This window comes from Daphnia magna, unplaced genomic scaffold, assembly GCF_020631705.1.
Source record: "Daphnia magna isolate NIES unplaced genomic scaffold, ASM2063170v1.1 Dm_contigs420, whole genome shotgun sequence".
NCBI classification, from domain to species: Eukaryota; Metazoa; Arthropoda; class Branchiopoda; order Diplostraca; family Daphniidae; genus Daphnia; species Daphnia magna.
In genome coordinates this window covers 12,282-34,683 of record NW_025533310.1, presented here as the reverse complement: position 1 = coordinate 34,683, position 22,402 = coordinate 12,282, and the positions used below count along the sequence as shown (strand labels likewise).

The window sequence follows — 22,402 nt, the reverse complement described above, 5'->3', positions numbered from 1 at the left end:
TGGGCAATTGTATCAAAGTGTTAGTTACTGCCATTTGGTGATGTGTTTTGATGTTTCAGTTAGCGCTACCTAGTGGTGAGTATCGATATTTTATCATCGCGAATTTCCTTATGGAGGTGTTATTGGAAACATGAATAACATAACTAGGATTTGTTTTCTTATTAGCAATGACTTTACAAACAAATGCGAAAATAATTTAGTTATTAATTTAATTGTTGACAAAACGCGATGGTTACCAGTCCAACTTCAGTAATTATTTAAATTAATAAACCTAGTGTAGGTATTATTGTAGGAAAATCATTATTGGAGTGTATTCGATTCAGTCGTGCATTACGCTGTCAACGGCCATACCACGTAGAAAAAACCCGGTCTCGTCAGCTCCCGGCCGTTAAGCTGCGTCGGGTCCCGTTAGTACTTAGGAGGGTGACCACTTGGGAATACGGGATGCTGTTGGCATCAAACCTTTTATCATCACCTGCGGTGGGCAATTGTATCAAAGTGTTAGTTACTGCCATTTGGTGATGTGTTTTGATGTTTCAGTTAGCGCTACCTAGTGGTGAGTATCGATATTTTATCTCGCATTTCCTTATGGAGGTGTTATTGGAAACATGAATAACATAACTAGGATTTGTTTTCTTATTAGCAATGACTTTACAAACAAATGCGAAAATAATTTAGTTATTAATTTAATTGTTGACAAAACGCGATGGTTACCAGTCCAACTTCAGTAATTATTTAAATTAATAAACCTAGTGTAGGTATTATTGTAGGAAAATCATTATTGGAGTGTATTCGATTCCAGTCGTGCATTACGCTGTCAACGGCCATACCACGTAGAAAAAACCCGGTCTCGTCAGCTCCCGGCCGTTAAGCTGCGTCGGGTCCCGTTAGTACTTAGGAGGGTGACCACTTGGGAATACGGGATGCTGTTGGCATCAAACCTTTTATCATCACCTGCGGTGGGCAATTGTATCAAAGTGTTAGTTACTGCCATTTGGTGATGTGTTTTGATGTTTCAGTTAGCGCTACCTAGTGGTGAGTATCGATATTTTATCTCGCATTTCCTTATGGAGGTGTTATTGGAAACATGAATAACATAACTAGGATTTGTTTTCTTATTAGCAATGACTTTACAAACAAATGCGAAAATAATTTAGTTATTAATTTAATTGTTGACAAAACGCGATGGTTACCAGTCCAACTTCAGTAATTATTTAAATTAATAAACCTAGTGTAGGTATTATTGTAGGAAAATCATTATTGGAGTGTATTCGATCCAGTCGTGCATTACGCTGTCAACGGCCATACCACGTAGAAAAAACCCGGTCTCGTCAGCTCCCGGCCGTTAAGCTGCGTCGGGTCCCGTTAGTACTTAGGGAGGGTGACCACTTGGGAATACGGGATGCTGTTGGCATCAAACCTTTTATCATCACCTGCGGTGGGCAATTGTATCAAAGTGTTAGTTACTGCCATTTGGTGATGTGTTTTGATGTTTCAGTTAGCGCTACCTAGTGGTGAGTATCGATATTTTCATCTCGCACTTTCCTTATGGAGGTGTTATTGGAAACATGAATAACATAACTAGGATTTGTTTTCTTATTAGCAATGACTTTACAAACAAATGCGAAAATAATTTAGTTATTAATTTAATTGTTGACAAAACGCGATGGTTACCAGTCCAACTTCAGTAATTATTTAAATTAATAAACCTAGTGTAGGTATTATTGTAGGAAAATCATTATTGGAGTGTATTCGATTCAGTCGTGCATTACGCTGTCAACGGCCATACCACGTAGAAAAAACCCGGTCTCGTCAGCTCCCGGCCGTTAAGCTGCGTCGGGTCCCGTTAGTACTTAGGAGGGTGACCACTTGGGAATACGGGATGCTGTTGGCATCAAACCTTTTATCATCACCTGCGGTGGGCAATTGTATCAAAGTGTTAGTTACTGCCATTTGGTGATGTGTTTTGATGTTTCAGTTAGCGCTACCTAGTGGTGAGTATCGATATTTTATCTCGCATTTCCTTATGGAGGTGTTATTGGAAACATGAATAACATAACTAGGATTTGTTTTCTTATTAGCAATGACTTTACAAACAAATGCGAAAATAATTTAGTTATTAATTTAATTGTTGACAAAACGCGATGGTTACCAGTCCAACTTCAGTAATTATTTAAATTAATAAACCTAGTGTAGGTATTATTGTAGGAAAATCATTATTGGAGTGTATTCGATTCAGTCGTGCATTACGCTGTCAACGGCCATACCACGTAGAAAAAACCCGGTCTCGTCAGCTCCCGGCCGTTAAGCTGCGTCGGGTCCCGTTAGTACTTAGGAGGGTGACCACTTGGGAATACGGGATGCTGTTGGCATCAAACCTTTTATCATCACCTGCGGTGGGCAATTGTATCAAAGTGTTAGTTACTGCCATTTGGTGATGTGTTTTGATGTTTCAGTTAGCGCTACCTAGTGGTGAGTATCGATATTTTATCTCGCATTTCCTTATGGAGGTGTTATTGGAAACATGAATAACATAACTAGGATTTGTTTTCTTATTAGCAATGACTTTACAAACAAATGCGAAAATAATTTAGTTATTAATTTAATTGTTGACAAAACGCGATGGTTACCAGTCCAACTTCAGTAATTATTTAAATTAATAAACCTAGTGTAGGTATTATTGTAGGAAAATCATTATTGGAGTGTATTCGATCCAGTCGTGCATTACGCTGTCAACGGCCATACCACGTAGAAAAAACCCGGTCTCGTCAGCTCCCGGCCGTTAAGCTGCGTCGGGTCCCGTTAGTACTTAGGAGGGTGACCACTTGGGAATACGGGATGCTGTTGGCATCAAACCTTTTATCATCACCTGCGGTGGGCAATTGTATCAAAGTGTTAGTTACTGCCATTTGGTGATGTGTTTTGATGTTTCAGTTAGCGCTACCTAGTGGTGAGTATCGATATTTTATCTCGCAATTTCCTTATGGAGGTGTTATTGGAAACATGAATAACATAACTAGGATTTGTTTTCTTATTAGCAATGACTTTACAAACAAATGCGAAAATAATTTAGTTATTAATTTAATTGTTGACAAAACGCGATGGTTACCAGTCCAACTTCAGTAATTATTTAAATTAATAAACCTAGTGTAGGTATTATTGTAGGAAAATCATTATTGGAGTGTATTCGATTCAGTCGTGCATTACGCTGTCAACGGCCATACCACGTAGAAAAAACCCGGTCTCGTCAGCTCCCGGCCGTTAAGCTGCGTCGGGTCCCGTTAGTACTTAGGAGGGTGACCACTTGGGAATACGGGATGCTGTTGGCATCAAACCTTTTATCATCACCTGCGGTGGGCAATTGTATCAAAGTGTTAGTTACTGCCATTTGGTGATGTGTTTTGATGTTTCAGTTAGCGCTACCTAGTGGTGAGTATCGATATTTTATCTCGCATTTCCTTATGGAGGTGTTATTGGAAACATGAATAACATAACTAGGATTTGTTTTCTTATTAGCAATGACTTTACAAACAAATGCGAAAATAATTTAGTTATTAATTTAATTGTTGACAAAACGCGATGGTTACCAGTCCAACTTCAGTAATTATTTAAATTAATAAACCTAGTGTAGGTATTATTGTAGGAAAATCATTAGTTGGAGTGTATTCGATCAGTCGTGCATTACGCTGTCAACGGCCATACCACGTAGAAAAAACCCGGTCTCGTCGGCTCCCGGCCGTTAAGCTGCGTCGGGTCCCGTTAGTACTTAGGAAGGTGACCACTTGGGAATACGGGATGCTGTTGGCATCAAACCTTTTATCATCACCTGCGGTGGGCAATTGTATCAAAGTGTTAGTTACTGCCATTTGGTGATGTGTTTTGATGTTTCAGTTAGCGCTACCTAGTGGTGAGTATCGTAAATTTTTTTTTGCTTTTTCTTATGGAGGTGTTATTGGAAACATGAATAACACAACTAGGATTTGTTTTCTTATTAGCAATGACTTTACAAACAAATGCGAAAATAATTTAGTTATTAATTTAATTGTTGACAAAACGCGATGGTTACCAGTCCAACTTCAGTAATTATTTAAAAAAATTTTAAAAAACTTATTTTAGGTATTTTTGTAGGAAAATCATTATTGGAGTGTATTCGATTCAGTCGTGCATTACGCTGTCAACGGCCATACCACGTAGAAAAAACCCGGTCTCGTCAGCTCCCGGCCGTTAAGCTGCGTCGGGTCCCGTTAGTAATTAGGAAGGTGACCACTTGGGAATACGGGATGCTGTTGGCATCAAACCTTTTATCATCACCTGCGGTGGGCAATTGTATCAAAGTGTTAGTTACTGCCATTTGGTGATGTGTTTTGATGTTTCAGTTAGCGCTACCTAGTGGTGAGTATCGATATTTTATCTCGCATTTCCTTATGGAGGTGTTATTGGAAACATGAATAACATAACTAGGATTTGTTTTCTTATTAGCAATGACTTTACAAACAAATGCGAAAATAATTTAGTTATTAATTTAATTGTTGACAAAACGCGATGGTTACCAGTCCAACTTCAGTAATTATTTAAATTAATAAACCTAGTGTAGGTATTATTGTAGGAAAATCATTATTGGAGTGTATTCGATTCAGTCGTGCATTACGCTGTCAACGGCCATACCACGTAGAAAAAACCCGGTCTCGTCAGCTCCCGGCCGTTAAGCTGCGTCGGGTCCCGTTAGTACTTAGGAGGGTGACCACTTGGGAATACGGGATGCTGTTGGCATCAAACCTTTTATCATCACCTGCGGTGGGCAATTGTATCAAAGTGTTAGTTACTGCCATTTGGTGATGTGTTTTGATGTTTCAGTTAGCGCTACCTAGTGGTGAGTATCGATATTTTATCTCGCATTTCCTTATGGAGGTGTTATTGGAAACATGAATAACATAACTAGGATTTGTTTTCTTATTAGCAATGACTTTACAAACAAATGCGAAAATAATTTAGTTATTAATTTAATTGTTGACAAAACGCGATGGTTACCAGTCCAACTTCAGTAATTATTTAAATTAATAAACCTAGTGTAGGTATTATTGTAGGAAAATCATTATTAGGGAGTGTATTCGATTCAGTCCAGTCGTGCATTACGCTGTCAACGGCCATACCACGTAGAAAAAACCCGGTCTCGTCAGCTCCCGGCCGTTAAGCTGCGTCGGGTCCCGTTAGTGACTTAGGGGGGTGACCACACTTGGGAATACGGGATGCTGTTGGCATCAAACCTTTTATCATCACCTGCGGTGGGCAATTGTATCAAAGTGTTAGTTACTGCCATTTGGTGATGTGTTTTGATGTTTCAGTTAGCGCTACCTAGTGGTGAGTATCGATATTTTATCTCGCGCATTTCCTTATGGAAGGTGTTATTGGAAACATGAATAACATAACTAGGATTTGTTTTCTTATTAGCAATGACTTTACAAACAAATGCGAAAATAATTTAGTTATTAATTTAATTGTTGACAAAACGCGATGGTTACCAGTCCAACTTCAGTAATTATTTAAATTAATAAACCTAGTGTAGGTATTATTGTAGGAAAATCATTATTGGAGTGTATTCGATCCAGTCGTGCATTACGCTGTCAACGGCCATACCACGTAGAAAAAACCCGGTCTCGTCAGCTCCCGGCCGTTAAGCTGCGTCGGGTCCCGTTAGTACTTAGGAGGGTGACCACTTGGGAATACGGGATGCTGTTGGCATCAAACCTTTTATCATCACCTGCGGTGGGCAATTGTATCAAAGTGTTAGTTACTGCCATTTGGTGATGTGTTTTGATGTTTCAGTTAGCGCTACCTAGTGGTGAGTATCGATATTTTATCTCGCATTTCCTTATGGAGGATGTTATTGGAAACATGAATAACATAACTAGGATTTGTTTTCTTATTAGCAATGACTTTACAAACAAATGCGAAAATAATTTAGTTATTAATTTAATTGTTGACAAAACGCGATGGTTACCAGTCCAACTTCAGTAATTATTTAAACTTAATAAACCTAGTGTAGGTATTATTGTAGGAAAATCATTATTGGAGTGTATTCGATCCAGTCGTGCATTACGCTGTCAACGGCCATACCACGTAGAAAAAACCCGGTCTCGTCAGCTCCCGGCCGTTAAGCTGCGTCGGGTCCCGTTAGTACTTAGGAGGGTGACCACTTGGGAATACGGGATGCTGTTGGCATCAAACCTTTTATCATCACCTGCGGTGGGCAATTGTATCAAAGTGTTAGTTACTGCCATTTGGTGATGTGTTTTGATGTTTCAGTTAGCGCTACCTAGTGGTGAGTATCGATATTTTATCTCGCGCAATTTCCTTATGGAGGTGTTATTGGAAACATGAATAACATAACTAGGATTTGTTTTCTTATTAGCAATGACTTTACAAACAAATGCGAAAATAATTTAGTTATTAATTTAATTGTTGACAAAACGCGATGGTTACCAGTCCAACTTCAGTAATTATTTAAATTAATAAACCTAGTGTAGGTATTATTGTAGGAAAATCATTATTGGAGTGTATTCGATTCAGTCGTGCATTACGCTGTCAACGGCCATACCACGTAGAAAAAACCCGGTCTCGTCAGCTCCCGGCCGTTAAGCTGCGTCGGGTCCCGTTAGTACTTAGGAGGGTGACCACTTGGGAATACGGGATGCTGTTGGCATCAAACCTTTTATCATCACCTGCGGTGGGCAATTGTATCAAAGTGTTAGTTACTGCCATTTGGTGATGTGTTTTGATGTTTCAGTTAGCGCTACCTAGTGGTGAGTATCGATATTTTCATCTCGCAATTTCCTTATGGAGGTGTTATTGGAAACATGAATAACATAACTAGGATTTGTTTTCTTATTAGCAATGACTTTACAAACAAATGCGAAAATAATTTAGTTATTAATTTAATTGTTGACAAAACGCGATGGTTACCAGTCCAACTTCAGTAATTATTTAAATTAATAAACCTAGTGTAGGTATTATTGTAGGAAAATCATTATTGGAGTGTATTCGATCCAGTCGTGCATTACGCTGTCAACGGCCATACCACGTAGAAAAAACCCGGTCTCGTCAGCTCCCGGCCGTTAAGCTGCGTCGGGTCCCGTTAGTACTTAGGAGGGTGACCACTTGGGAATACGGGATGCTGTTGGCATCAAACCTTTTATCATCACCTGCGGTGGGCAATTGTATCAAAGTGTTAGTTACTGCCATTTGGTGATGTGTTTTGATGTTTCAGTTAGCGCTACCTAGTGGTGAGTATCGATATTTTATCTCGCATTTCCTTATGGAAGGTGTTATTGGAAACATGAATAACATAACTAGGATTTGTTTTCTTATTAGCAATGACTTTACAAACAAATGCGAAAATAATTTAGTTATTAATTTAATTGTTGACAAAACGCGATGGTTACCAGTCCAACTTCAGTAATTATTTAAATTAATAAACCTAGTGTAGGTATTATTGTAGGAAAATCATTATTGGAGTGTATTCGATCCAGTCGTGCATTACGCTGTCAACGGCCATACCACGTAGAAAAAACCCGGTCTCGTCAGCTCCCGGCCGTTAAGCTGCGTCGGGTCCCGTTAGTACTTGAGGAGGGTGACCACTTGGGAATACGGGATGCTGTTGGCATCAAACCTTTTATCATCACCTGCGGTGGGCAATTGTATCAAAGTGTTAGTTACTGCCATTTGGTGATGTGTTTTGATGTTTCAGTTAGCGCTACCTAGTGGTGAGTATCGATATTTTATCTCGCATTTCCTTATGGAGGTGTTATTGGAAACATGAATAACATAACTAGGATTTGTTTTCTTATTAGCAATGACTTTACAAACAAATGCGAAAATAATTTAGTTATTAATTTAATTGTTGACAAAACGCGATGGTTACCAGTCCAACTTCAGTAATTATTTAAATTAATAAACCTAGTGTAGGTATTATTGTAGGAAAATCATTATTGGAGTGTATTCGATTCCAGTCGTGCATTACGCTGTCAACGGCCATACCACGTAGAAAAAACCCGGTCTCGTCAGCTCCCGGCCGTTAAGCTGCGTCGGGTCCCGTTAGTACTTAGGAGGGTGACCACTTGGGAATACGGGATGCTGTTGGCATCAAACCTTTTATCATCACCTGCGGTGGGCAATTGTATCAAAGTGTTAGTTACTGCCATTTGGTGATGTGTTTTGATGTTTCAGTTAGCGCTACCTAGTGGTGAGTATCGATATTTTATCTCGCATTTCCTTATGGAGGTGTTATTGGAAACATGAATAACATAACTAGGATTTGTTTTCTTATTAGCAATGACTTTACAAACAAATGCGAAAATAATTTAGTTATTAATTTAATTGTTGACAAAACGCGATGGTTACCAGTCCAACTTCAGTAATTATTTAAATTAATAAACCTAGTGTAGGTATTATTGTAGGAAAATCATTATTGGAGTGTATTCGATTCAGTCGTGCATTACGCTGTCAACGGCCATACCACGTAGAAAAAACCCGGTCTCGTCAGCTCCCGGCCGTTAAGCTGCGTCGGGTCCCGTTAGTACTTAGGAGGGTGACCACTTGGGAATACGGGATGCTGTTGGCATCAAACCTTTTATCATCACCTGCGGTGGGCAATTGTATCAAAGTGTTAGTTACTGCCATTTGGTGATGTGTTTTGATGTTTCAGTTAGCGCTACCTAGTGGTGAGTATCGATATTTTATCTCGCATTTCCTTATGGAGGTGTTATTGGAAACATGAATAACATAACTAGGATTTGTTTTCTTATTAGCAATGACTTTACAAACAAATGCGAAAATAATTTAGTTATTAATTTAATTGTTGACAAAACGCGATGGTTACCAGTCCAACTTCAGTAATTATTTAAATTAATAAACCTAGTGTAGGTATTATTGTAGGAAAATCATTATTGGAGTGTATTCGATTCCAGTCGTGCATTACGCTGTCAACGGCCATACCACGTAGAAAAAACCCGGTCTCGTCAGCTCCCGGCCGTTAAGCTGCGTCGGGTCCCGTTAGTACTTAGGAGGGTGACCACTTGGGAATACGGGATGCTGTTGGCATCAAACCTTTTATCATCACCTGCGGTGGGCAATTGTATCAAAGTGTTAGTTACTGCCATTTGGTGATGTGTTTTGATGTTTCAGTTAGCGCTACCTAGTGGTGAGTATCGATATTTTCATCTCGCATTTCCTTATGGAGGTGTTATTGGAAACATGAATAACATAACTAGGATTTGTTTTCTTATTAGCAATGACTTTACAAACAAATGCGAAAATAATTTAGTTATTAATTTAATTGTTGACAAAACGCGATGGTTACCAGTCCAACTTCAGTAATTATTTAAATTAATAAACCTAGTGTAGGTATTATTGTAGGAAAATCATTATTGGAGTGTATTCGATTCAGTCGTGCATTACGCTGTCAACGGCCATACCACGTAGAAAAAACCCGGTCTCGTCAGCTCCCGGCCGTTAAGCTGCGTCGGGTCCCGTTAGTACTTAGGAGGGTGACCACTTGGGAATACGGGATGCTGTTGGCATCAAACCTTTTATCATCACCTGCGGTGGGCAATTGTATCAAAGTGTTAGTTACTGCCATTTGGTGATGTGTTTTGATGTTTCAGTTAGCGCTACCTAGTGGTGAGTATCGATATTTTATCTCGCATTTCCTTATGGAGGTGTTATTGGAAACATGAATAACATAACTAGGATTTGTTTTCTTATTAGCAATGACTTTACAAACAAATGCGAAAATAATTTAGTTATTAATTTAATTGTTGACAAAACGCGATGGTTACCAGTCCAACTTCAGTAATTATTTAAATTAATAAACCTAGTGTAGGTATTATTGTAGGAAAATCATTATTGGAGTGTATTCGATTCAGTCGTGCATTACGCTGTCAACGGCCATACCACGTAGAAAAAACCCGGTCTCGTCAGCTCCCGGCCGTTAAGCTGCGTCGGGTCCCGTTAGTACTTAGGAGGGTGACCACTTGGGAATACGGGATGCTGTTGGCATCAAACCTTTTATCATCACCTGCGGTGGGCAATTGTATCAAAGTGTTAGTTACTGCCATTTGGTGATGTGTTTTGATGTTTCAGTTAGCGCTACCTAGTGGTGAGTATCGATATTTTATCTCGCATTTCCTTATGGAGGTGTTATTGGAAACATGAATAACATAACTAGGATTTGTTTTCTTATTAGCAATGACTTTACAAACAAATGCGAAAATAATTTAGTTATTAATTTAATTGTTGACAAAACGCGATGGTTACCAGTCCAACTTCAGTAATTATTTAAATTAATAAACCTAGTGTAGGTATTATTGTAGGAAAATCATTATTGGAGTGTATTCGATTCCAGTCGTGCATTACGCTGTCAACGGCCATACCACGTAGAAAAAACCCGGTCTCGTCAGCTCCCGGCCGTTAAGCTGCGTCGGGTCCCGTTAGTACTTAGGAGGGTGACCACTTGGGAATACGGGATGCTGTTGGCATCAAACCTTTTATCATCACCTGCGGTGGGCAATTGTATCAAAGTGTTAGTTACTGCCATTTGGTGATGTGTTTTGATGTTTCAGTTAGCGCTACCTAGTGGTGAGTATCGATATTTTTATCTCGCATTTCCTTATGGAGGTGTTATTGGAAACATGAATAACATAACTAGGATTTGTTTTCTTATTAGCAATGACTTTACAAACAAATGCGAAAATAATTTAGTTATTAATTTAATTGTTGACAAAACGCGATGGTTACCAGTCCAACTTCAGTAATTATTTAAATTAATAAACCTAGTGTAGGTATTATTGTAGGAAAATCATTATTGGAGTGTATTCGATTCCAGTCGTGCATTACGCTGTCAACGGCCATACCACGTAGAAAAAACCCGGTCTCGTCAGCTCCCGGCCGTTAAGCTGCGTCGGGTCCCGTTAGTACTTAGGAGGGTGACCACTTGGGAATACGGGATGCTGTTGGCATCAAACCTTTTATCATCACCTGCGGTGGGCAATTGTATCAAAGTGTTAGTTACTGCCATTTGGTGATGTGTTTTGATGTTTCAGTTAGCGCTACCTAGTGGTGAGTATCGATATTTTCATCTCGCATTTCCTTATGGAGGTGTTATTGGAAACATGAATAACATAACTAGGATTTGTTTTCTTATTAGCAATGACTTTACAAACAAATGCGAAAATAATTTAGTTATTAATTTAATTGTTGACAAAACGCGATGGTTACCAGTCCAACTTCAGTAATTATTTAAATTAATAAACCTAGTGTAGGTATTATTGTAGGAAAATCATTATTGGAGTGTATTCGATTCAGTCGTGCATTACGCTGTCAACGGCCATACCACGTAGAAAAAACCCGGTCTCGTCAGCTCCCGGCCGTTAAGCTGCGTCGGGTCCCGTTAGTACTTAGGAGGGTGACCACTTGGGAATACGGGATGCTGTTGGCATCAAACCTTTTATCATCACCTGCGGTGGGCAATTGTATCAAAGTGTTAGTTACTGCCATTTGGTGATGTGTTTTGATGTTTCAGTTAGCGCTACCTAGTGGTGAGTATCGATATTTATATCTCGCATTTCCTTATGGAGGTGTTATTGGAAACATGAATAACATAACTAGGATTTGTTTTCTTATTAGCAATGACTTTACAAACAAATGCGAAAATAATTTAGTTATTAATTTAATTGTTGACAAAACGCGATGGTTACCAGTCCAACTTCAGTAATTATTTAAATTAATAAACCTAGTGTAGGTATTATTGTAGGAAAATCATTATTGGAGTGTATTCGATTCCAGTCGTGCATTACGCTGTCAACGGCCATACCACGTAGAAAAAACCCGGTCTCGTCAGCTCCCGGCCGTTAAGCTGCGTCGGGTCCCGTTAGTACTTAGGAGGGTGACCACTTGGGAATACGGGATGCTGTTGGCATCAAACCTTTTATCATCACCTGCGGTGGGCAATTGTATCAAAGTGTTAGTTACTGCCATTTGGTGATGTGTTTTGATGTTTCAGTTAGCGCTACCTAGTGGTGAGTATCGATATTTTTATCTCGCATTTCCTTATGGAGGTGTTATTGGAAACATGAATAACATAACTAGGATTTGTTTTCTTATTAGCAATGACTTTACAAACAAATGCGAAAATAATTTAGTTATTAATTTAATTGTTGACAAAACGCGATGGTTACCAGTCCAACTTCAGTAATTATTTAAATTAATAAACCTAGTGTAGGTATTATTGTAGGAAAATCATTATTGGAGTGTATTCGATCCAGTCGTGCATTACGCTGTCAACGGCCATACCACGTAGAAAAAACCCGGTCTCGTCAGCTCCCGGCCGTTAAGCTGCGTCGGGTCCCGTTAGTACTTAGGAGGGTGACCACTTGGGAATACGGGATGCTGTTGGCATCAAACCTTTTATCATCACCTGCGGTGGGCAATTGTATCAAAGTGTTAGTTACTGCCATTTGGTGATGTGTTTTGATGTTTCAGTTAGCGCTACCTAGTGGTGAGTATCGATATTTTATCTCGCATTTCCTTATGGAGGTGTTATTGGAAACATGAATAACATAACTAGGATTTGTTTTCTTATTAGCAATGACTTTACAAACAAATGCGAAAATAATTTAGTTATTAATTTAATTGTTGACAAAACGCGATGGTTACCAGTCCAACTTCAGTAATTATTTAAATTAATAAACCTAGTGTAGGTATTATTGTAGGAAAATCATTATTGGAGTGTATTCGATTCAGTCGTGCATTACGCTGTCAACGGCCATACCACGTAGAAAAAACCCGGTCTCGTCAGCTCCCGGCCGTTAAGCTGCGTCGGGTCCCGTTAGTACTTAGGAGGGTGACCACTTGGGAATACGGGATGCTGTTGGCATCAAACCTTTTATCATCACCTGCGGTGGGCAATTGTATCAAAGTGTTAGTTACTGCCATTTGGTGATGTGTTTTGATGTTTCAGTTAGCGCTACCTAGTGGTGAGTATCGATATTTTATCTCGCATTTCCTTATGGAGGTGTTATTGGAAACATGAATAACATAACTAGGATTTGTTTTCTTATTAGCAATGACTTTACAAACAAATGCGAAAATAATTTAGTTATTAATTTAATTGTTGACAAAACGCGATGGTTACCAGTCCAACTTCAGTAATTATTTAAATTAATAAACCTAGTGTAGGTATTATTGTAGGAAAATCATTATTGGAGTGTATTCGATCCAGTCGTGCATTACGCTGTCAACGGCCATACCACGTAGAAAAAACCCGGTCTCGTCAGCTCCCGGCCGTTAAGCTGCGTCGGGTCCCGTTAGTACTTAGGAGGGTGACCACTTGGGAATACGGGATGCTGTTGGCATCAAACCTTTTATCATCACCTGCGGTGGGCAATTGTATCAAAGTGTTAGTTACTGCCATTTGGTGATGTGTTTTGATGTTTCAGTTAGCGCTACCTAGTGGTGAGTATCGATATTTTATCTCGCATTTCCTTATGGAGGTGTTATTGGAAACATGAATAACATAACTAGGATTTGTTTTCTTATTAGCAATGACTTTACAAACAAATGCGAAAATAATTTAGTTATTAATTTAATTGTTGACAAAACGCGATGGTTACCAGTCCAACTTCAGTAATTATTTAAATTAATAAACCTAGTGTAGGTATTATTGTAGGAAAATCATTATTGGAGTGTATTCGATTCAGTCGTGCATTACGCTGTCAACGGCCATACCACGTAGAAAAAACCCGGTCTCGTCAGCTCCCGGCCGTTAAGCTGCGTCGGGTCCCGTTAGTACTTAGGAGGGTGACCACTTGGGAATACGGGATGCTGTTGGCATCAAACCTTTTATCATCACCTGCGGTGGGCAATTGTATCAAAGTGTTAGTTACTGCCATTTGGTGATGTGTTTTGATGTTTCAGTTAGCGCTACCTAGTGGTGAGTATCGATATTTTATCTCGCATTTCCTTATGGAGGTGTTATTGGAAACATGAATAACATAACTAGGATTTGTTTTCTTATTAGCAATGACTTTACAAACAAATGCGAAAATAATTTAGTTATTAATTTAATTGTTGACAAAACGCGATGGTTACCAGTCCAACTTCAGTAATTATTTAAATTAATAAACCTAGTGTAGGTATTATTGTAGGAAAATCATTATTGGAGTGTATTCGATTCAGTCGTGCATTACGCTGTCAACGGCCATACCACGTAGAAAAAACCCGGTCTCGTCAGCTCCCGGCCGTTAAGCTGCGTCGGGTCCCGTTAGTACTTAGGAGGGTGACCACTTGGGAATACGGGATGCTGTTGGCATCAAACCTTTTATCATCACCTGCGGTGGGCAATTGTATCAAAGTGTTAGTTACTGCCATTTGGTGATGTGTTTTGATGTTTCAGTTAGCGCTACCTAGTGGTGAGTATCGATATTTTATCTCGCATTTCCTTATGGAGGTGTTATTGGAAACATGAATAACATAACTAGGATTTGTTTTCTTATTAGCAATGACTTTACAAACAAATGCGAAAATAATTTAGTTATTAATTTAATTGTTGACAAAACGCGATGGTTACCAGTCACCAACTTCAGTAATTATTTAAATTAATAAACCTAGTGTAGGTATTATTGTAGGAAAATCATTATTGGAGTGTATTCGATTCAGTCGTGCATTACGCTGTCAACGGCCATACCACGTAGAAAAAACCCGGTCTCGTCAGCTCCCGGCCGTTAAGCTGCGTCGGGTCCCGTTAGTACTTAGGAGGGTGACCACTTGGGAATACGGGATGCTGTTGGCATCAAACCTTTTATCATCACCTGCGGTGGGCAATTGTATCAAAGTGTTAGTTACTGCCATTTGGTGATGTGTTTTGATGTTTCAGTTAGCGCTACCTAGTGGTGAGTATCGATATTTTATCTCGCATTTCCTTATGGAGGTGTTATTGGAAACATGAATAACATAACTAGGATTTGTTTTCTTATTAGCAATGACTTTACAAACAAATGCGAAAATAATTTAGTTATTAATTTAATTGTTGACAAAACGCGATGGTTACCAGTCCAACTTCAGTAATTATTTAAATTAATAAACCTAGTGTAGGTATTATTGTAGGAAAATCATTATTGGGTGTTTTCGATTCAGTCGTGCATTACGCTGTCAACGGCCATACCACGTAGAAAAAACCCGGTCTCGTCAGCTCCCGGCCGTTAAGCTGCGTCGGGTCCCGTTAGTACTTGGAGGGTGACCACTTGGGAATACGGGATGCTGTTGGCATCAAACCTTTTATCATCACCTGCGGTGGGCAATTGTATCAAAGTGTTAGTTACTGCCATTTGGTGATGTGTTTTGATGTTTCAGTTAGCGCTACCTAGTGGTGAGTATCGATATTTTATCTCGCATTTCCTTATGGAGGTGTTATTGGAAACATGAATAACATAACTAGGATTTGTTTTCTTATTAGCAATGACTTTACAAACAAATGCGAAAATAATTTAGTTATTAATTTAATTGTTGACAAAACGCGATGGTTACCAGTCCAACTTCAGTAATTATTTAAATTAATAAACCTAGTGTAGGTATTATTGTAGGAAAATCATTATTGGAGTGTATTCGATTCAGTCGTGCATTACGCTGTCAACGGCCATACCACGTAGAAAAAACCCGGTCTCGTCAGCTCCCGGCCGTTAAGCTGCGTCGGGTCCCGTTAGTACTTAGGAGGGTGACCACTTGGGAATACGGGATGCTGTTGGCATCAAACCTTTTATCATCACCTGCGGTGGGCAATTGTATCAAAGTGTTAGTTACTGCCATTTGGTGATGTGTTTTGATGTTTCAGTTAGCGCTACCTAGTGGTGAGTATCGATATTTTATCTCGCATTTCCTTATGGAGGTGTTATTGGAAACATGAATAACATAACTAGGATTTGTTTTCTTATTAGCAATGACTTTACAAACAAATGCGAAAATAATTTAGTTATTAATTTAATTGTTGACAAAACGCGATGGTTACCAGTCCAACTTCAGTAATTATTTAAATTAATAAACCTAGTGTAGGTATTATTGTAGGAAAATCATTATTGGAGTGTATTCGATTCAGTCGTGCATTACGCTGTCAACGGCCATACCACGTAGAAAAAACCCGGTCTCGTCAGCTCCCGGCCGTTAAGCTGCGTCGGGTCCCGTTAGTACTTAGGAGGGTGACCACTTGGGAATACGGGATGCTGTTGGCATCAAACCTTTTATCATCACCTGCGGTGGGCAATTGTATCAAAGTGTTAGTTACTGCCATTTGGTGATGTGTTTTGATGTTTCAGTTAGCGCTACCTAGTGGTGAGTATCGATATTTTATCTCGCATTTCCTTATGGAGGTGTTATTGGAAACATGAATAACATAACTAGGATTTGTTTTCTTATTAGCAATGACTTTACAAACAAATGCGAAAATAATTTAGTTATTAATTTAATTGTTGACAAAACACGATGGTTACCACCCAACTTGGTTACCACCAACTTTTAAATTAATAATTACCAATAAATGTAATAAACCATCAGTGTAGTGAAAATCATTATTGAGTGTCAGTTCGATTTCGTGCATTACGCTGTCAACGGAAAAAACCCCATACCCCGTAAAAAAAACCCGGTCTCGTCAGCTCCCGGCCGTTAAGCTGCGTCGGGTCCCGTTAGTACTTAGGAGGGTGACCACTTGGGAATACGGGATGCTGTTGGCATCAAACCTTTTATCATCACCTGCGGTGGGCAATTGTATCAAAGTGTTAGTTACTGCCATTTGGTGATGTGTTTTGATGTTTCAGTTAGCGCTACCTAGTGGTGAGTATCGATATTTTATCTCGCATTTCCTTATGGGGGTTTTTTTTGAAACATGAAAAACATAACTAGGATTTGTTTTCTTATTAGCAATGACTTTACAAACAAATGCGAAAATAATTTAGTTATTAATTTAATTGTTGACAAAACGCGATGGTTACCAGTCCAACTTCAGTAATTATTTAAATTAATAAACCTAGTGTAGGTATTATTGTAGGAAAATCATTATTGGAGTGTATTCGATTCAGTCGTGCATTACGCTGTCCACCGCCCCCCCCCCTAAAAAAAAAAAAACCCGGTCTCGTCGGCTCCCGGCCGTTAAGCTGCGTCGGGTCCCGTTAGTACTTAGGAGGGTGACCACTTGGGAATACGGGATGCTGTTGGCATCAAACCTTTTATCATCACCTGCGGTGGGCAATTGTATCAAAGTGTTAGTTACTGCCATTTGGTGATGTGTTTTGATGTTTCAGTTAGCGCTACCTAGTTATGGTGAGTATCGATATTTTATCTCGCATTTCCTTATGGAGGTGTTATTGGAAACATGAATAACATAACTAGGATTTGTTTTCTTATTAGCAATGACTTTACAAACAAATGCGAAAATAATTTAGTTATTAATTTAATTGTTGACAAAACGCGATGGTTACCAGTCCAACTTCAGTAATTATTTAAATTAATAAACCTAGTGTAGGTATTATTGTAGGAAAATCATTATTGGAGTGTATTCGATTCAGTCGTGCATTACGCTGTCAACGGCCATACCACGTAGAAAAAACCCGGTCTCGTCAGCTCCCGGCCGTTAAGCTGCGTCGGGTCCCGTTAGTACTTAGGAGGGTGACCACTTGGGAATACGGGATGCTGTTGGCATCAAACCTTTTATCATCACCTGCGGTGGGCAATTGTATCAAAGTGTTAGTTACTGCCATTTGGTGATGTGTTTTGATGTTTCAGTTAGCGCTACCTAGTGGTGAGTATCGATATTTTATCTCGCATTTCCTTATGGAGGTGTTATTGGAAACATGAATAACATAACTAGGATTTGTTTTCTTATTAGCAATGACTTTACAAACAAATGCGAAAATAATTTAGTTATTAATTTAATTGTTGACAAAACGCGATGGTTACCAGTCCAACTTCAGTAATTATTTAAATTAATAAACCTAGTGTAGGTATTATTGTAGGAAAATCATTATTGGAGTGTATTCGATCCAGTCGTGCATTACGCTGTCAACGGCCATACCACGTAGAAAAAACCCGGTCTCGTCAGCTCCCGGCCGTTAAGCTGCGTCGGGTCCCGTTAGTACCGTTAGGGAGGGTGACCACTTGGGAATACGGGATGCTGTTGGCATCAAACCTTTTATCATCACCTGCGGTGGGCAATTGTATCAAAGTGTTAGTTACTGCCATTTGGTGATGTGTTTTGATGTTTCAGTTAGCGCTACCTAGTGGTGAGTATCGATATTTTATCTCGCATTTCCTTATGGAGGTGTTATTGGAAACATGAATAACATAACTAGGATTTGTTTTCTTATTAGCAATGACTTTACAAACAAATGCGAAAATAATTTAGTTATTAATTTAATTGTTGACAAAACGCGATGGTTACCAGTCCAACTTCAGTAATTATTTAAATTAATAAACCTAGTGTAGGTATTATTGTAGGAAAATCATTATTGGAGTGTATTCGATTCAGTCGTGCATTACGCTGTCAACGGCCATACCACGTAGAAAAAACCCGGTCTCGTCAGCTCCCGGCCGTTAAGCTGCGTCGGGTCCCGTTAGTACTTAGGAGGGTGACCACTTGGGAATACGGGATGCTGTTGGCATCAAACCTTTTATCATCACCTGCGGTGGGCAATTGTATCAAAGTGTTAGTTACTGCCATTTGGTGATGTGTTTTGATGTTTCAGTTAGCGCTACCTAGTGGTGAGTATCGATATTTTATCTCGCATTTCCTTATGGAGGTGTTATTGGAAACATGAATAACATAACTAGGATTTGTTTTCTTATTAGCAATGACTTTACAAACAAATGCGAAAATAATTTAGTTATTAATTTAATTGTTGACAAAACGCGATGGTTACCAGTCCAACTTCAGTAATTATTTAAATTAATAAACCTAGTGTAGGTATTATTGTAGGAAAATCATTATTGGAGTGTATTCGATTCAGTCGTGCATTACGCTGTCAACGGCCATACCACGTAGAAAAAACCCGGTCTCGTCAGCTCCCGGCCGTTAAGCTGCGTCGGGTCCCGTTAGTACTTAGGAGGGTGACCACTTGGGAATACGGGATGCTGTTGGCATCAAACCTTTTATCATCACCTGCGGTGGGCAATTGTATCAAAGTGTTAGTTACTGCCATTTGGTGATGTGTTTTGATGTTTCAGTTAGCGCTACCTAGTGGTGAGTATCGATATTTTATCTCGCATTTCCTTATGGAGGTGTTATTGGAAACATGAATAACATAACTAGGATTTGTTTTCTTATTAGCAATGACTTTACAAACAAATGCGAAAATAATTTAGTTATTAATTTAATTGTTGACAAAACGCGATGGTTACCAGTCCAACTTCAGTAATTATTTAAATTAATAAACCTAGTGTAGGTATTATTGTAGGAAAATCATTATTGGAGTGTATTCGATTCAGTCGTGCATTACGCTGTCAACGGCCATACCACGTAGAAAAAACCCGGTCTCGTCAGCTCCCGGCCGTTAAGCTGCGTCGGGTCCCGTTAGTACTTAGGAGGGTGACCACTTGGGAATACGGGATGCTGTTGGCATCAAACCTTTTATCATCACCTGCGGTGGGCAATTGTATCAAAGTGTTAGTTACTGCCATTTGGTGATGTGTTTTGATGTTTCAGTTAGCGCTACCTAGTGGTGAGTATCGATATTTTATCTCGCATTTCCTTATGGAGGTGTTATTGGAAACATGAATAACATAACTAGGATTTGTTTTCTTATTAGCAATGACTTTACAAACAAATGCGAAAATAATTTAGTTATTAATTTAATTGTTGACAAAACGCGATGGTTACCAGTCCAACTTCAGTAATTATTTAAATTAATAAACCTAGTGTAGGTATTATTGTAGGAAAATCATTATTGGAGTGTATTCGATTCAGTCGTGCATTACGCTGTCAACGGCCATACCACGTAGAAAAAACCCGGTCTCGTCAGCTCCCGGCCGTTAAGCTGCGTCGGGTCCCGTTAGTACTTAGGAGGGTGACCACTTGGGAATACGGGATGCTGTTGGCATCAAACCTTTTATCATCACCTGCGGTGGGCAATTGTATCAAAGTGTTAGTTACTGCCATTTGGTGATGTGTTTTGATGTTTCAGTTAGCGCTACCTAGTGGTGAGTATCGATATTTTATCTCGCATTTCCTTATGGAGGTGTTATTGGAAACATGAATAACATAACTAGGATTTGTTTTCTTATTAGCAATGACTTTACAAACAAATGCGAAAATAATTTAGTTATTAATTTAATTGTTGACAAAACGCGATGGTTACCAGTCCAACTTCAGTAATTATTTAAATTAATAAACCTAGTGTAGGTATTATTGTAGGAAAATCATTATTGGAGTGTATTCGATTCCAGTCGTGCATTACGCTGTCAACGGCCATACCACGTAGAAAAAACCCGGTCTCGTCAGCTCCCGGCCGTTAAGCTGCGTCGGGTCCCGTTAGTACTTAGGAGGGTGACCACTTGGGAATACGGGATGCTGTTGGCATCAAACCTTTTATCATCACCTGCGGTGGGCAATTGTATCAAAGTGTTAGTTACTGCCATTTGGTGATGTGTTTTGATGTTTCAGTTAGCGCTACCTAGTGGTGAGTATCGATATTTTATCTCGCATTTCCTTATGGAGGTGTTATTGGAAACATGAATAACATAACTAGGATTTGTTTTCTTATTAGCAATGACTTTACAAACAAATGCGAAAATAATTTAGTTATTAATTTAATTGTTGACAAAACGCGATGGTTACCAGTCCAACTTCAGTAATTATTTAAATTAATAAACCTAGTGTAGGTATTATTGTAGGAAAATCATTATTGGAGTGTATTCGATTCAGTCGTGCATTACGCTGTCAACGGCCATACCACGTAGAAAAAACCCGGTCTCGTCAGCTCCCGGCCGTTAAGCTGCGTCGGGTCCCGTTAGTACTTAGGAGGGTGACCACTTGGGAATACGGGATGCTGTTGGCATCAAACCTTTTATCATCACCTGCGGTGGGCAATTGTATCAAAGTGTTAGTTACTGCCATTTGGTGATGTGTTTTGATGTTTCAGTTAGCGCTACCTAGTGGTGAGTATCGATATTTTATCTCGCATTTCCTTATGGAGGTGTTATTGGAAACATGAATAACATAACTAGGATTTGTTTTCTTATTAGCAATGACTTTACAAACAAATGCGAAAATAATTTAGTTATTAATTTAATTGTTGACAAAACGCGATGGTTACCAGTCCAACTTCAGTAATTATTTAAATTAATAAACCTAGTGTAGGTATTATTGTAGGAAAATCATTATTGGAGTGTATTCGATCCAGTCGTGCATTACGCTGTCAACGGCCATACCACGTAGAAAAAACCCGGTCTCGTCGGCTCCCGGCCGTTAAGCTGCGTCGGGTCCCGTTAGTACTTAGGAGGGTGACCACTTGGGAATACGGGATGCTGTTGGCATCAAACCTTTTATCATCACCTGCGGTGGGCAATTGTATCAAAGTGTTAGTTACTGCCATTTGGTGATGTGTTTTGATGTTTCAGTTAGCGCTACCTAGTGGTGAGTATCGATATTTTATCTCGCAATTTCCTTATGGAGGTGTTATTGGAAACATGAATAACACAACTAGGATTTGTTTTCTTATTAGCAATGACTTTACAAACAAATGCGAAAATAATTTAGTTATTAATTTAATTGTTGACAAAACGCGATGGTTACCAGTCCAACTTCAGTAATTATTTAAATTAATAAACCTAGTGTAGGTATTATTGTAGGAAAATCATTATTGGAGTGTATTCGATCCAGTCGTGCATTACGCTGTCAACGGCCATACCACGTAGAAAAAACCCGGTCTCGTCGGCTCCCGGCCGTTAAGCTGCGTCGGGTCCCGTTAGTACTTAGGAGGGTGACCACTTGGGAATACGGGATGCTGTTGGCATCAAACCTTTTATCATCACCTGCGGTGGGCAATTGTATCAAAGTGTTAGTTACTGCCATTTGGTGATGTGTTTTGATGTTTCAGTTAGCGCTACCTAGTGGTGAGTATCGATATTTTATCTCGCATTTCCTTATGGAGGTGTTATTGGAAACATGAATAACATAACTAGGATTTGTTTTCTTATTAGCAATGACTTTACAAACAAATGCGAAAATAATTTAGTTATTAATTTAATTGTTGACAAAACGCGATGGTTACCAGTCCAACTTCAGTAATTATTTAAATTAATAAACCTAGTGTAGGTATTATTGTAGGAAAATCATTATTGGAGTGTATTCGATCCAGTCGTGCATTACGCT

The 22,402-nt window shown here is 39.1% G+C and overlaps 44 pseudogenes; all 44 read left to right on the top strand.

Moving 5' to 3' along the window:
- Positions 1-337: 337 nt before the first annotated feature.
- Positions 338-456, top strand: LOC123468746 (annotated as a pseudogene).
- A 360-nt stretch (positions 457-816) lies between these two features.
- On the top strand, positions 817-935 carry LOC123468744 (annotated as a pseudogene).
- A 359-nt stretch (positions 936-1,294) lies between these two features.
- Positions 1,295-1,414, top strand: LOC123468704 (annotated as a pseudogene).
- A 361-nt stretch (positions 1,415-1,775) lies between these two features.
- Positions 1,776-1,894, top strand: LOC123468743 (annotated as a pseudogene).
- Positions 1,895-2,253: 359 nt separating this feature from the next.
- On the top strand, positions 2,254-2,372 carry LOC123468742 (annotated as a pseudogene).
- Positions 2,373-2,731: 359 nt separating this feature from the next.
- LOC123468741 lies at positions 2,732-2,850 on the top strand (annotated as a pseudogene).
- Positions 2,851-3,210: 360 nt separating this feature from the next.
- Positions 3,211-3,329, top strand: LOC123468740 (annotated as a pseudogene).
- Positions 3,330-3,688: 359 nt separating this feature from the next.
- LOC123468708 lies at positions 3,689-3,807 on the top strand (annotated as a pseudogene).
- Positions 3,808-4,173: 366 nt separating this feature from the next.
- LOC123468711 lies at positions 4,174-4,292 on the top strand (annotated as a pseudogene).
- Positions 4,293-4,651: 359 nt separating this feature from the next.
- Positions 4,652-4,770, top strand: LOC123468739 (annotated as a pseudogene).
- Positions 4,771-5,136: 366 nt separating this feature from the next.
- On the top strand, positions 5,137-5,258 carry LOC123468714 (annotated as a pseudogene).
- A 362-nt stretch (positions 5,259-5,620) lies between these two features.
- LOC123468738 lies at positions 5,621-5,739 on the top strand (annotated as a pseudogene).
- A 361-nt stretch (positions 5,740-6,100) lies between these two features.
- Positions 6,101-6,219, top strand: LOC123468737 (annotated as a pseudogene).
- A 362-nt stretch (positions 6,220-6,581) lies between these two features.
- On the top strand, positions 6,582-6,700 carry LOC123468736 (annotated as a pseudogene).
- Positions 6,701-7,061: 361 nt separating this feature from the next.
- LOC123468735 lies at positions 7,062-7,180 on the top strand (annotated as a pseudogene).
- Positions 7,181-7,540: 360 nt separating this feature from the next.
- LOC123468707 lies at positions 7,541-7,660 on the top strand (annotated as a pseudogene).
- Positions 7,661-8,020: 360 nt separating this feature from the next.
- On the top strand, positions 8,021-8,139 carry LOC123468733 (annotated as a pseudogene).
- Positions 8,140-8,498: 359 nt separating this feature from the next.
- LOC123468732 lies at positions 8,499-8,617 on the top strand (annotated as a pseudogene).
- A 360-nt stretch (positions 8,618-8,977) lies between these two features.
- LOC123468731 lies at positions 8,978-9,096 on the top strand (annotated as a pseudogene).
- A 360-nt stretch (positions 9,097-9,456) lies between these two features.
- Positions 9,457-9,575, top strand: LOC123468730 (annotated as a pseudogene).
- A 359-nt stretch (positions 9,576-9,934) lies between these two features.
- On the top strand, positions 9,935-10,053 carry LOC123468729 (annotated as a pseudogene).
- A 360-nt stretch (positions 10,054-10,413) lies between these two features.
- On the top strand, positions 10,414-10,532 carry LOC123468728 (annotated as a pseudogene).
- Positions 10,533-10,893: 361 nt separating this feature from the next.
- LOC123468727 lies at positions 10,894-11,012 on the top strand (annotated as a pseudogene).
- Positions 11,013-11,372: 360 nt separating this feature from the next.
- LOC123468726 lies at positions 11,373-11,491 on the top strand (annotated as a pseudogene).
- Positions 11,492-11,852: 361 nt separating this feature from the next.
- LOC123468725 lies at positions 11,853-11,971 on the top strand (annotated as a pseudogene).
- Positions 11,972-12,331: 360 nt separating this feature from the next.
- LOC123468724 lies at positions 12,332-12,450 on the top strand (annotated as a pseudogene).
- A 359-nt stretch (positions 12,451-12,809) lies between these two features.
- Positions 12,810-12,928, top strand: LOC123468722 (annotated as a pseudogene).
- Positions 12,929-13,287: 359 nt separating this feature from the next.
- On the top strand, positions 13,288-13,406 carry LOC123468721 (annotated as a pseudogene).
- Positions 13,407-13,765: 359 nt separating this feature from the next.
- LOC123468720 lies at positions 13,766-13,884 on the top strand (annotated as a pseudogene).
- A 359-nt stretch (positions 13,885-14,243) lies between these two features.
- Positions 14,244-14,362, top strand: LOC123468719 (annotated as a pseudogene).
- A 361-nt stretch (positions 14,363-14,723) lies between these two features.
- On the top strand, positions 14,724-14,842 carry LOC123468718 (annotated as a pseudogene).
- A 358-nt stretch (positions 14,843-15,200) lies between these two features.
- LOC123468692 lies at positions 15,201-15,318 on the top strand (annotated as a pseudogene).
- Positions 15,319-15,677: 359 nt separating this feature from the next.
- LOC123468717 lies at positions 15,678-15,796 on the top strand (annotated as a pseudogene).
- Positions 15,797-16,155: 359 nt separating this feature from the next.
- LOC123468716 lies at positions 16,156-16,274 on the top strand (annotated as a pseudogene).
- Positions 16,275-17,617: 1,343 nt separating this feature from the next.
- LOC123468715 lies at positions 17,618-17,736 on the top strand (annotated as a pseudogene).
- A 359-nt stretch (positions 17,737-18,095) lies between these two features.
- On the top strand, positions 18,096-18,217 carry LOC123468712 (annotated as a pseudogene).
- A 359-nt stretch (positions 18,218-18,576) lies between these two features.
- LOC123468709 lies at positions 18,577-18,695 on the top strand (annotated as a pseudogene).
- Positions 18,696-19,054: 359 nt separating this feature from the next.
- Positions 19,055-19,173, top strand: LOC123468698 (annotated as a pseudogene).
- A 359-nt stretch (positions 19,174-19,532) lies between these two features.
- LOC123468756 lies at positions 19,533-19,651 on the top strand (annotated as a pseudogene).
- Positions 19,652-20,010: 359 nt separating this feature from the next.
- Positions 20,011-20,129, top strand: LOC123468745 (annotated as a pseudogene).
- Positions 20,130-20,489: 360 nt separating this feature from the next.
- On the top strand, positions 20,490-20,608 carry LOC123468734 (annotated as a pseudogene).
- Positions 20,609-20,967: 359 nt separating this feature from the next.
- LOC123468723 lies at positions 20,968-21,086 on the top strand (annotated as a pseudogene).
- Positions 21,087-21,445: 359 nt separating this feature from the next.
- On the top strand, positions 21,446-21,564 carry LOC123468702 (annotated as a pseudogene).
- Positions 21,565-21,924: 360 nt separating this feature from the next.
- LOC123468701 lies at positions 21,925-22,043 on the top strand (annotated as a pseudogene).
- Positions 22,044-22,402: the final 359 nt, after the last annotated feature.